Source organism: Papaver somniferum, chromosome 10 (genome assembly GCF_003573695.1).
Source record: "Papaver somniferum cultivar HN1 chromosome 10, ASM357369v1, whole genome shotgun sequence".
NCBI lineage: Eukaryota > Viridiplantae > Streptophyta > Magnoliopsida > Ranunculales > Papaveraceae > Papaver > Papaver somniferum.
The window spans coordinates 50,002,437-50,014,467 of NC_039367.1; the positions used below are offsets into that span (position 1 = coordinate 50,002,437).

The 12,031-nt window shown below is 34.0% G+C and overlaps 1 long non-coding RNA gene and 1 other non-coding gene across 2 annotated transcripts; both read left to right on the forward strand.

Annotated features, from left to right (window-relative positions):
• Nucleotides 1–5,156: 5,156 nt before the first annotated feature.
• LOC113315049 lies at nt 5,157–8,747 on the forward strand. The gene is made up of 5 exons (XR_003342713.1): nt 5,157–5,325; nt 5,496–5,636; nt 6,037–6,146; nt 6,891–6,979; nt 8,080–8,747. It is a non-coding gene; the product is annotated as an uncharacterized LOC113315049 (long non-coding RNA).
• A 72-nt stretch (nt 8,748–8,819) lies between these two features.
• On the forward strand, nt 8,820–8,892 carry TRNAQ-UUG. Its single transcript has one exon. It is a non-coding gene; the product is annotated as a tRNA-Gln (tRNA).
• Nucleotides 8,893–12,031: the final 3,139 nt, after the last annotated feature.

A 12,031-nucleotide genomic window follows, 5' to 3' on the forward strand; every position in this document is an offset into this window, starting at 1 on the left:
CCTTTAGAAGAAAAGGTACTTGAAGTTCCAGCACAGCCTTCTAACGCTACAACACGAGTACCAGATGCGATGGTTTTAGTTGAGCAGATTATCAAAGAAACTTTCAAATAATGTGGTTTTTGTTTTTAGAAATTATTTATTTTGATTATTTTTTTTTAAAAATTATTTAGGATGTTGGTATTATTTTGCTTCGTTTAGTTTTAGAATGAATATACATGCTCATTGTGTTCAAATTCTTTGCTTGATATTTGTTTATTAATCAATCAATTTTTAATTGACTCGTCGAGTCGACACAATTTAGTTTTCCGTAATATACCTTATATAACATAACATAAATCCTTATGATAGTTATCAGATTTTAATTTTAATTTAGGCACAACCAAAATGGAAGAAATATAGCAATGTGACATACATTTTAGAAAGAAAAAAAAATCTTTTCTATATTATTTGGCAAAACAGAGAAAAATGAGTACTGAAGATCTCTATCTTTTCTTTTGCATGTACCCAAGAAAGCAACAAGATACTCATTATGACTACTTAGATCTTCTTCTTTTGCATGCTCACAAAAAATAAGATACTCATTGTGATTGCGTAGATTAGTGGAAGTGAATTATGAGAAACTGAAGTGTAATGATGATTGAAAGAAGCAGTAGCGTGGTGATTGACAAAATACTGCTTTTGAAGGAGAGAATATACTCCACAAGGTATGATAACACCCATAACCCTATCAGTAACCCTGTTAAGAGCAATTACTCCATACAATCAACCACTTTTATCTAAGCTAATATATATATTTCCAAATAATATGGTCCCAAATTTTACCAAAAATAAAATGTTAATAAATTCAAAAAAAAAAGCAAAATGTTTTACTAAACAATTAATAAATTCAAAAAAAAAAAGACTTCATTGCTCTGATCAAAGATACTGCTACATTGAAGAATAATACTTGTTTAGGTAGTCAAAAGTGTGAGAAGCATATAGTTAGGTTGTTTTCTTTCTCTGCTTTATTTCTTGTTACCAAAAAAAAAGTAAATTAAAAAAAAGTGTGAGAAGGTTATACCTAAGGGGGGAAATGTTTTTTAATGTTTTTATTGTTTTTGATATGACCAAAAGTTATCAGATCTTGTGGGGTATACAATACTGGCTCTTGTTATAGTACTCTCTACCATAGGAATGTACCCCAAAATCCAAGAATCAACCATAGGAATGTTCCATATATATACTCCTAGTATTTAGTGATAGGGCTAGTATTTATGACAGGGTCCCACAAAAATATTCTGCACAAATTGTTAAAGTAGAAATGATCAAAGATAAAAATAAATACCACTGGAAACTATTTATTATTGTACTAGATAATTCCTTTATTACTAGTGCTTTGTATATAGCGGTATCTTTTCTTTACTATAACTGAGTCAACTACATTGCACTATTTTATTCCCAATTCACATATTCTTAGAAGCCAAATAATAAGTGATTAATATAATACTAGCTAGTGCCTTGGAAGATCATAAATGTTTTTTGGTGCAATTTTGTTGATTAAAATCCCAATTCATATTTTTAGAAGAAATTCTAGCTAGCTCTTACAATTAAATTTATATTAAAAGAAACTGGATCAGTATTTATTTTTTAAACTAGTTGCCGGTTAATGCACAGATTTTTCACCAACATAATTTTTGTTGCTCGCCGAATTGCGAACTAGGGCGTTAATGATATCGGGATAGAGAGAGACCCCTACAAGCTTTCTCCAATTAAGATGTCACGGATCTCGTAATGAACATAGTTAATATCGGTCGTAGCGGCCGATAATATAGGATTTTATCATGTATCGGCCTTTAATCTGGACGAAACATGGAATATCAGCGATACATGGATATCCGATAATATCGCATTATTGGTCATATCGGACCAATCGACCGATAATATTGGAAAGGATGTTTGGGGATGTTAGGTTATCAAGTGAAACTAGTTTATTTGATTGGTTGGCATTATGAATTCATGAACGACTATGATTGGCTTCGTCGACAGGACTCAATATCCAAGTTTTTTACCAATGTCACTCTTGGACATGGCTTATTCATCTAAACCAATTTTTATTTCTATGTCATGATCTTAGAGAGTATATCTCATCCAAATCTAAGTTTCCGGGGGTGTTTCCACCAAGATAAATTGATTGATGGTAATTTTATATTTTTACCGATGTCACTCTTGAACGAGCTTGTAAACTAATTTTTATTTCGGTGTCACGATCTTAGCAAGTATTTATCGTCCAAATCTAAGTTTTTGGGGAATATCTCCACCAAGATAAACTGATTGATGGTAATTTTCCATTTTTACCGATGTCACTCTTTGACGAGCTTCTAAACCCTTGATTTTTATTTCGATGTCACGATATCTTAGCAAGTATATTTCATCCAAATCTAAGTTTCCGGGGAGTATTTCCACCGAGATAAATTGGTTGATGGTAATTTTCCATTTTTACCGATGTCACTCTTGGACGAGCTTGTAACCAATTTATATTTCGATGTCACGATCTTAGCAAGTATTTATCGTCTAAACCTAAGTTTATGGGGAGTATCTCCACCAAGATAAATTGATTGATGGTAATTTTCGATTTTTACTGATGTCACTCTTGGACGAGCTTCTAAACCCCTGATTTTTATTTCCATGTCATGATCTTAGCAAGTATTTTTCATCCAAATCTAAGTTTTTGGGGAGTATTTCCACGGAGATAAATTGATTGATGGTAATTTTTAACTTTTAACGATGTCACTCTTGGACGAGATTCCAAACCAATTTTTATTTCGATGTCACGATCTTAGCAAGATTTTTTCGTCTAAATCTAAGTTTCTAGGGAGTATCTCCACCGAGATAAATTGCTTGATGTTGATTTTCCACCCAATTTTTTTTTAATTATATACTATTTATTTATTTCCCAAAGCTATACATTTTCACTGGCCAAGTTATCATGCTTGTACGTGGCTAAGCTAGAGGTTGAATATTAAAGTGCAAACGTCTGTCAGGGTATAAAACACACAAGGAAGGGAGAGTACTACTCCGCTTTTTCTTTTAAAAGTCTTTTTCTAAACTGAAGCTAGGGTTTCAATATCAAAAACTGAACTTAAGGTTTAAGTATCAAACCAGACAAAATGATCATGACTGCTCTAGTAGTAACTTGCTTCCGATTTCTTCTTCTTGATGAAGACAAAGAGATTGTTGGTTATTTTGGTTGCAAGGTTGTTACTTGTTTTGGAGATGTTGATTTTGATCAGTCTGATGTCGATGATGATGATGTTGACGATGAATAAGAGGAGGACGATGAAGAGGATGATGAGTATGATGATGATGAGTTTTGAGGATGAGGATGATGATGAGGAGGAGGGGTATGATGACGATGATGATTTAGATGATCCAAAACAATTTTTTTTTGGTTTGGCCAGCGCTTGAGAATGAAGATGAAGACGATGATGATTGCCATACAAAGATGTGGTTACGATTGTCGACAGTAGCAATGAAGAAGAAGGGGATTCTCACTGATCTAGTCCTCTGTTTTCATGGTTCTGCTATGCAAGAATGGTATTCAATCACATCTTGATCCATCATCTTTTGGTTAGTTATATATATATATATATATATATATATATATATATCTTTCTTTTTTTTTATTTTGTGTTATTAGTGTAATCTTATGTTTTTTTTTGATGTTTAATTAGTATCATTGTAAAGCTGCTTGGAAGTATAGTTTTTGTGAATGTTTAATATTTACGGATGCAATATTTTCTTTAGATTCCAAGTGCATATGTTGTTTAATTCATGTCCATTGTTCATCTGTTGGAGTATCAATCTTTTGACAAAACAGAATGAATGAGTAATGTGTTTAAGGGGGCTTGATTTAGAGATTTGGATCTGAAGAGTTAGGATTAACCATGATTTTGTTGTGGCTTTCCTGTTAAAGTGATAGGATCATGAATATGATAGGAAATGTATATTGAGTTTGTGTATCAGAGATGAGAAACATAGCCAATTTTTTCATAAATTGCAATGCCAAATCTGACAAACTGAATAAAAAAAATATCAGAATTGAGGGCACAATTGAACAGTAGGCCTATGACTGGTACATAACTTTGCTTACACGTTAATAAAATTATCATACTAAGAATCATAGTTATAAAAAGGTATGAGGTTTGTGTCCATGATAGCCAGGGCTATCAGACAGATGACGTTTAATGGGGACCCTGATCCGGCGGTCGGGAAGCTTCGGATTGGTTTTTCCATTGGACGGTTGGGAAACCTTGCGGTAATTTTAAGTGGGTCGGGGTGGTGAACTCGACATTATTTTCTCAAGATTTCTCAGCACCCTTTTTCTCTATTTTGCCTCTGTGAAGCCTTATTAGTTTTTTCTTTTTTCTTTTTTTTTTTTTTTTTGGATTCCTACGGATTGACATCGTTAGTGGGAAGGTGATGTCTTCTGATGTATATGATGTTTACTTCACAGATTAAAATCCCAAACTAAAATCCTAACCCTAATTTTTGTTTAAATTTTAATCGTTTTCTCAAGGGTTTAGGTTAATTTAGGGGCAATGTTGGGATCCTAGTCCCATACTGGTTAGATGGGGCTTAATTGGTAGTTTATAAGTCAATGGGTTTCCTCCTCTAATCAACCGGTTTTCGAGTTGAGTTCTACTCATGGGCTTATGACGAGTTTAGGGTTGGTACCCTAACATTTGGTATCAGAGCCAACCACCACGACCCATACCCGCTCCACGGAAGGGGTGACCTATAGGATAGATTAAAGTGTTGGGGCACCTATGTATGGGCGTAGTTGTCACCCACATTGAATACTGATAGGGGAGTGAAGCCGCCATAAGAGAAAGGGCTACCTGCGGGTCAGTGTCGATAGAGTGGGCCAACGAAGACGTTGGGTCTGGAAGCGTGGTGGGATGTTGAGATCCTAGTCCCATATTGGTTAGATGGGGCTTAATTGGTAGTTTATAAGTCAATGAGTTCCCTCTTCTAATCAACCGGTTTTCGAGTTGAGTTCTACCCATGGGCTTATGACGAGTCTAGGGTTGGTACCCGGATTTGTTTAGATCTTTTATTTGGTGTTTCTTATTTACAAAAATTTCATTGACAATGGAAGCTTAGAAATCAGGTATATTCTTGGAAGGATGTCTAATTGGTTCAACACGGACCTCTTTGATTCAACCCTTTCCGCTATGTCCCGTAAATTCCTATTCACCCGTCACTCAAATCAGCTGAACTCACCATCTACTTTCAGATAATTGAAATAGCCTTTCAGTTGGTTCTTTTAGTGATACTTTCTTCTGTGTAAGTACTTCCATATGTTTTTGATGCAATTTAACCTGAATGATTAACAACAGCTTCATGAATTTGTCAATTTTGTAATCGTGTTTGAATATTTGAGAGATTGGGTATATAATCTCTATGTACAAGGTTATTTACCCTTCAATTTCTTCTTTCTTCTTCTTCTATCTCAGAGAACGAAGGCGTTCATTGAAAATGCCCCAGTTTCACTTCCAATCACCGAGGAAAATCAGAAATCACAGAGGCAAAAGCTACGAGATTCCAGAATTCTGCAGCTATGAGATTCTGAAGGAACAGACAAACTGTTAAACAAGGTACATCTCTCTAATACTCCGTCTTTTTGGTGTTGAATGGTTAAATTAGGTATGATCATATTTTCAAAACAAATTAGATTTTATATTTAAGTTTCCACTAAATTCCTTTTTTTCTTAAAACGTACCACCAATTGCTTTTGGACATTCTCAAGTCAGATGATTATCTATATTCACTGTGGTCTGTAGTTCAGGTTTTTTTTAATGTGATTTTTAACTGTCTGACTAATGTGTTCGGTGTACTTCATTTGTAGATATTGTGTTTTTCATATTGGAAGTAGTTGCCTGTTATAAGAATGTGAATACTGAATGTATGTGATAGGTGAATTGTATATCTATATTTAAATTGTTTTTTTTGTTGCACCAAAGCTAACTTCAGTTGGTTTTTTAAATTATTTTATAGTGAGTTGGTTGAGCTTGGCCATACTGACAGAGATCGAGCTGTGTCCGCAGCTTCTCACCCAACACCCGCTATAATATTCCCTTTTGTAGCAGCAACGATGGCTAGAATACGTAAGTATGATCCATGTCACTCTTTCTCTGCTACCATTAGTATCATAGGATGTATGTGCACAAGTGGATAGTATATGCCTGGTGCTATATGATTTTGAAGAACATGGTTAATGTTGATACATATGCAATCTAGCATATCACAGTTTTATGACTGTGAAAATTTTGTAGGTACAGAAGTTAATTGGAGGGAGTCGTGACCCTTAGGTTTTGGTGGCTTCTCTTTTTAACTATGAACACTACTGTTGCTCTTTTTAACTAGGAACACCTTTGTTGATGCCTTTTAGTGTAGGTGGATAGGATTGAGTTTACTGGGAGAGAGGTTTATTATTAGCAAATCATTCTTTACTCATTTACTCAGTTTGAACCTTTACACTGATTATTTGTTAGTTGTCTACAGGGGTATCTAACCCCCCTCTTACATTTTCGTGTTACAGACCCTTGCATCTGATTAATTTTCATGTGGAATCCAATATAGCTATGGAATAATGAGTACTGAGCATGAAGATTCATGATTTTTTTGAATTTATTATTTGTACGATCTTGAACAAAGATAATAATTGTTGCTGATATCCTTGCATGATTTGCATTATTGATTTAGCTTCTCATATGAGATTTGCTATGAGAGAACCCTAGCAGTAAACCTCCAGCATCATATGGTGCAAGATCAGTTTCATTTGTGTAATTGATATAATGTCTACTCTTCTGAATTTTCTTTATGATGCCATGTTACAAAAACAACTACAGTCCAAGCGAGAGAAATTCTGATAACCCTCAGCAGCGCACTGATCTTCACAGAATTGAGGTGTTTGCTTGAGGTCTTCTGCTTGATGAAGGTAACTCTAACTGTTTCATCTTTGCTGGACTTTTCAGTATGTAGAACTTTGTGATGTGCGATTCTTGGTCTTTTCTGTTTGGTTTTTTCAGTTGTGTCTATCGTTTGGCTATGTAATATAAAGTATTGCACTGTTATGATGGCTGCAATATTTTACGTGATGGATTGTTATCGCTAGGTGCCATGGGCAGTAGATTTTCAGAAATTACGAAGATTATAACTCAACAGATTTGTGATGGAAAAGAATCATACAACAAGTTGTTAAAGACTAATGTGTAATCTGCTGCTCTTAAGGATGAACAGTGATACCCGTATTGTTGTCAAGTTTGGTTGCATGGGTTAGTAGAGCAAAAGTTAGATATAATCTTCATATTACATTTAAACTTGAATATTTACAGTCTTTCCATTGCATTCTTAAGTTTAACAAATTTTTATAACATCTGCCTTGCCAAGTTCCTAAAAAAATGGATCTCATAGTTAACACCTACTTCCTTTATATATAAACTGAAGCATTTTTGAGGTTGTTATATACTAAGTATTGCAATGTGTAGTTTGACACCTGAAATTGTTGGGTATCATTTCTAAATACAATGGACAACGGAGTGAGCAGAACCATCTCATTAGTATATATATCACAAAATAAGCCTTATGTTGCATATCCATTAGGTAAAATGATCCTCCTCAGTAATGTTGAGCATCTTAGGAGCACTGTATCAACTGATACTTTATCCATATGAATGGTCCATAATTATATTTGTATATACGGACAGTGAAGTGAGTAGACACAGCTCATTAGTGTCTTCATTCCAAAATGAGCCTTATATTGCACATCCATTACATTAGGTATAATGATCCTTTTCAGTAAGTTGAGCATCTTAGGATCGCTGCATTAAATCGTACAACTCCTAGCTAACATTAACATAGTAATGGTCTATTATCATGTAACAAGAATAAAAAATGGGGTAGACAATGGGGTAATGAAATTATACTTGATACTTTTATATGTTTTTAGCCAGCACCTGATACGGATTCCTTAGTTTAGCCATGTGTAAGTTCTTTTGTAAATTTCAAGGAAACCTGAATAGCTTTATTGTTCAACAGGAGCTCTGTCACTATATACTTAAACATGTTTACATTTGAAGAGGTTGCTGGCGTAATTTTTTGCATATGAAAGAGATGTTATGAGGGTTTCTTTACTCCCATAATCATTGCTCTGCAGTTCATTGAGTAACGCTACTCATTGCTCTGAAGATTGCATTTTTAGAGCATTTGTAGCGTTACTCATTGCTCTGAAGATTGCATTTTCAGCATTACTCAATGAACTACAAAACAATGATTAGGGGAGTAAATAAATCTTCAGAGTGGTTTTACTCTGCTTGCCAAAAATGCAATGAAAGACATGCAATAATCAACAGCACACTGTGGTGCTACTCTTGCGATGAAGAAGTCGAGTTTCCAGAAACCAGGTAAATATATTTCGAAATAGACATCTGAAGTGTTAGGCAAACAAATATCCCTATCGGATTCCTGTCGGGAAAGTTCTCAGGTTATTCAGCGGTAAGTCTAGCAACGCCTATCTTTAAAATACATCTCATATATTTTCTACATGTAAAAGTTAGAGCACTGATACAAAATTACACAAGTTAAAAGCTACTTCACACCGACTTATTCTTATTTGTGTTGTTTAGGATGTATTTGTAAGGTTGTTGCTTGCAAGACTAGAGCAGTGAGTATGCCAAAAATCAATCCATATTTATTATTGTACACTATGTTGTTGTGATGTTGCCAAAATACATGATTATGAATTTGATCGCTTTGCCATTCCTCATGTGTTGCCACTTGCCATCTTAGCTCAGTCGGAAGAGTGCATGGCTTTGAACCATGTGGTTGTGGGTTCGATTCCCACAGATGGCGGAGGTCCTTATGGTTATACATGTTTTCGTGCAGCTAATTTTACTTGGTTCTTTGTGTGTTACCAATACTTATTACTTATGACCCTTCTACTGAAGTGGACTTCAGCGGAAATGAATATGTTTCCAGGTAGCTAGCCTTAAAATTGATCTACCTATTTTTTGATCCAAAAATTGCACCTCATTGGTTATTTTTAACAGACCTGTGTTTAGTTTCATAAGGAACTACATAGTACACACTTAAAACTGCCAATTTCTAGCTAAAACTTAAATTTGTATCGGTATTCAAGTTTTATTTGTTGATGAAGAGGTCATTATAGGTATGTATTTTTCCAAGTACTACCTCGCCAGAACCATGGTACGAAACCTAAAATGCAAAAAGATTATAGGAGGAAATCTGTTTAGAGACTATCTATGAGTAGCTGATGTCCATGTAGTGTTTGCGCATTTACCTAGATAATTAATATTGGTGTCCGAGCATACGATGGCAGATTTCTGCGAAGAAGATAGAAAAAGGAAGAGAATACAGAGAAGTAAGAGAATACAGAGAAGTACGTACAAGTTTGGGTACCAGTAGAAAAAGGAAATGATAGAGCAAAACACGTACAAGCTTGGATTTGGAGTGATGACATTCTTGGAGAAAGCTAAGATATTAATAGATGAAATGTTTTTGGAGGAACTTGGAATAATAGTTGGCCAAGGCGAAATATGTGTAGAAAGAACAAGGAATGGTTTCGTTCTTACAGAAAGATGGTAGAAAAGGATATGGGGAAGGTTTGGATCTTATGGAAAGATGTTAGAAGAAGTACGACCATGACTCCGCTGATTTTTTCACGTAGGAAATATTAGTAATGAAATGATTGTCTTTTTCCTGGGTGTTATTCTTTAACCATTTTCTGTTTTTATTTTGGATGTACTTGATGCTAGATCTTTATCCTTTTCGTCGGTGTTCTTGAAACTTATCTTTATCGGCTTGGTTTGTTAGTCCTTTCAATTATGTTTTTCCAAACATGTGTGATATCACTGATATGTGTTTAAAATTACATACATGAGTTTGATAGAGTATACTCCCTTCCCTCTGTTCCTTTTTAATAGGCTGGTTTCTACAAATAAATGTTTCAAAAAAATAGGTTGGTTTCCTAATTGGGAAAGTCAAATGTTAGTTTAATTTTCTGGGACCACTTTTCTCTTAACTTCTTTTGATGACAAGTGTTATGTGGAGCATTTCACTTTACTTCTTTTATTGACAAGTGTCATGAGGACCACTTTCAATGATTAGTTCTCTTAACTTCCTTAAATTTCTCTAAAAACAAAACCATCCTATTAAAAAGGAACGGAGGGAGTATGAAATTAGAATGCATATAAGTGTTGAAAGAGTGAATTAGTTACATAGAATTATTTTGGTTGTTCATAGATTTACAAAATTACTAAAATAAATAAATAGTTTTAAATCGAAGATAGGGGAAACTTACAAAAATAAAACTCTTAACTTACTTGGAAAATCCTTACCAAATCATCCTAATTAAGAAAAAAAATCCAAAAGAAAAAAAAAATCGAACAAAGTAATAAGCACTGTAATCAAACCTAAAATGCCTTAGATGTTGGTTTGGAAAAAATTTCAATTAATTAAACAATTATCTTTACGAAGTTCATATTTTATGGATGTACAAATATGTAACTTGATTTTGTAGCCAACAAAGTCAATGTCGAGTTTTAGTCAATATATATTTGAGTGCCAATAGTGTTATTGTGCACCATAAAACTCAACAAAGAGCTACAAAATAGTACTAGGTTCTTGGTGAAAACATTAAAATGTATAAACAAGTGAGGAAAGTATAGCAACTGCCGTTGGGTGAAGAATGAGAACAACTTATTTCTGAGAAAAGACACCATTTGATATGCCTGATTTTCATGAATTTATTGGGATAGTGTTTTTCAGATTGATTTTTCTGGAGGACAGTTTGTTTGATTCATCTATTTCCAAATTTTTACAATACGACAACTCGGAGTGAGTTAACAGTTTTTGCTTTATTTTCGTTTCATTGTAGAACGACACATTCATTACACGGTTTTCATCAAAGTCAAGGTAACACCTGGAAATAACTTAGAACACATGAATTGTCGTTGGGTTCTATACTGAGATGAATTAGACCGTCCGTTTACTCGATTATTTGCGCAGGCATGTCATTATTTTGGGTCAAGTTTGAATGGCAGGAATCAAGATCATAATAATTATGGTACATAATATTTCAAAATATATTAAGGTGAAGGATATGTCAATGGTTAAAGGTTAAGCATGGTTCTACTTGGTTCAAACAAGCTTACAATGACATTGCGTAGGTTTCAGTCCAATAAATCTCGATCTTCTGGAGTTGGATTACGCTAACTTTTATTGGACTGAAAACAATGAATGCTCGATAATGATGATAAGTGACTGTAAAAAATTATTATTCCCATCGGATATTTATTTCTATGTCTATGTACGACTTTACTTGGAACACATACAAATCTACGCGAGAGATACTATACTACACAATGATATAATAAAAATACGAAACATGTTATACTAAGAACTTATTTGGTATTCTAACCAAATTCGAACATTTTACTTCTTGAACATTATACTAAAAATACATACCGTTTCGTATTATACAAAAGTATTTGTTATGTGAAAAATACAATTTTTATCGGATACTTTACTAAATATGAGGTTCCAATTGCATCAGAAACACTAGATACATCTGTAAATAAATATACACCAATAATTATATTTTTAATAACAAGTCGCAGGCTCAACCTTTCCAAGGCTCTTTAATATTTGTGGGGCATTAGGTATAGTTTTTTGATCGTTCCCTTGCCTTTTTCTTCTGTGCTTTGAACTGCATTCATGTGAGCATTTGAGTAACAAGACCAAGATGAGATAGCAAATCTACTTACTTTGTTGATTAACCAAAAGATGACATTATAGGGTTTAAATGTTTGTGGAAATCTTAGTGTTGGTAAATGCAAGAGTAATATGTAACCTTTGGTGCAACATGTACTCAATATGTAATCTCTTGAACGATTCAACGCTAAAATCGTCAAGCCATTCATATGGTGAGTTATCTTTTTCTTCATTCTTTTGTACTTTTTTTGTTAAACAT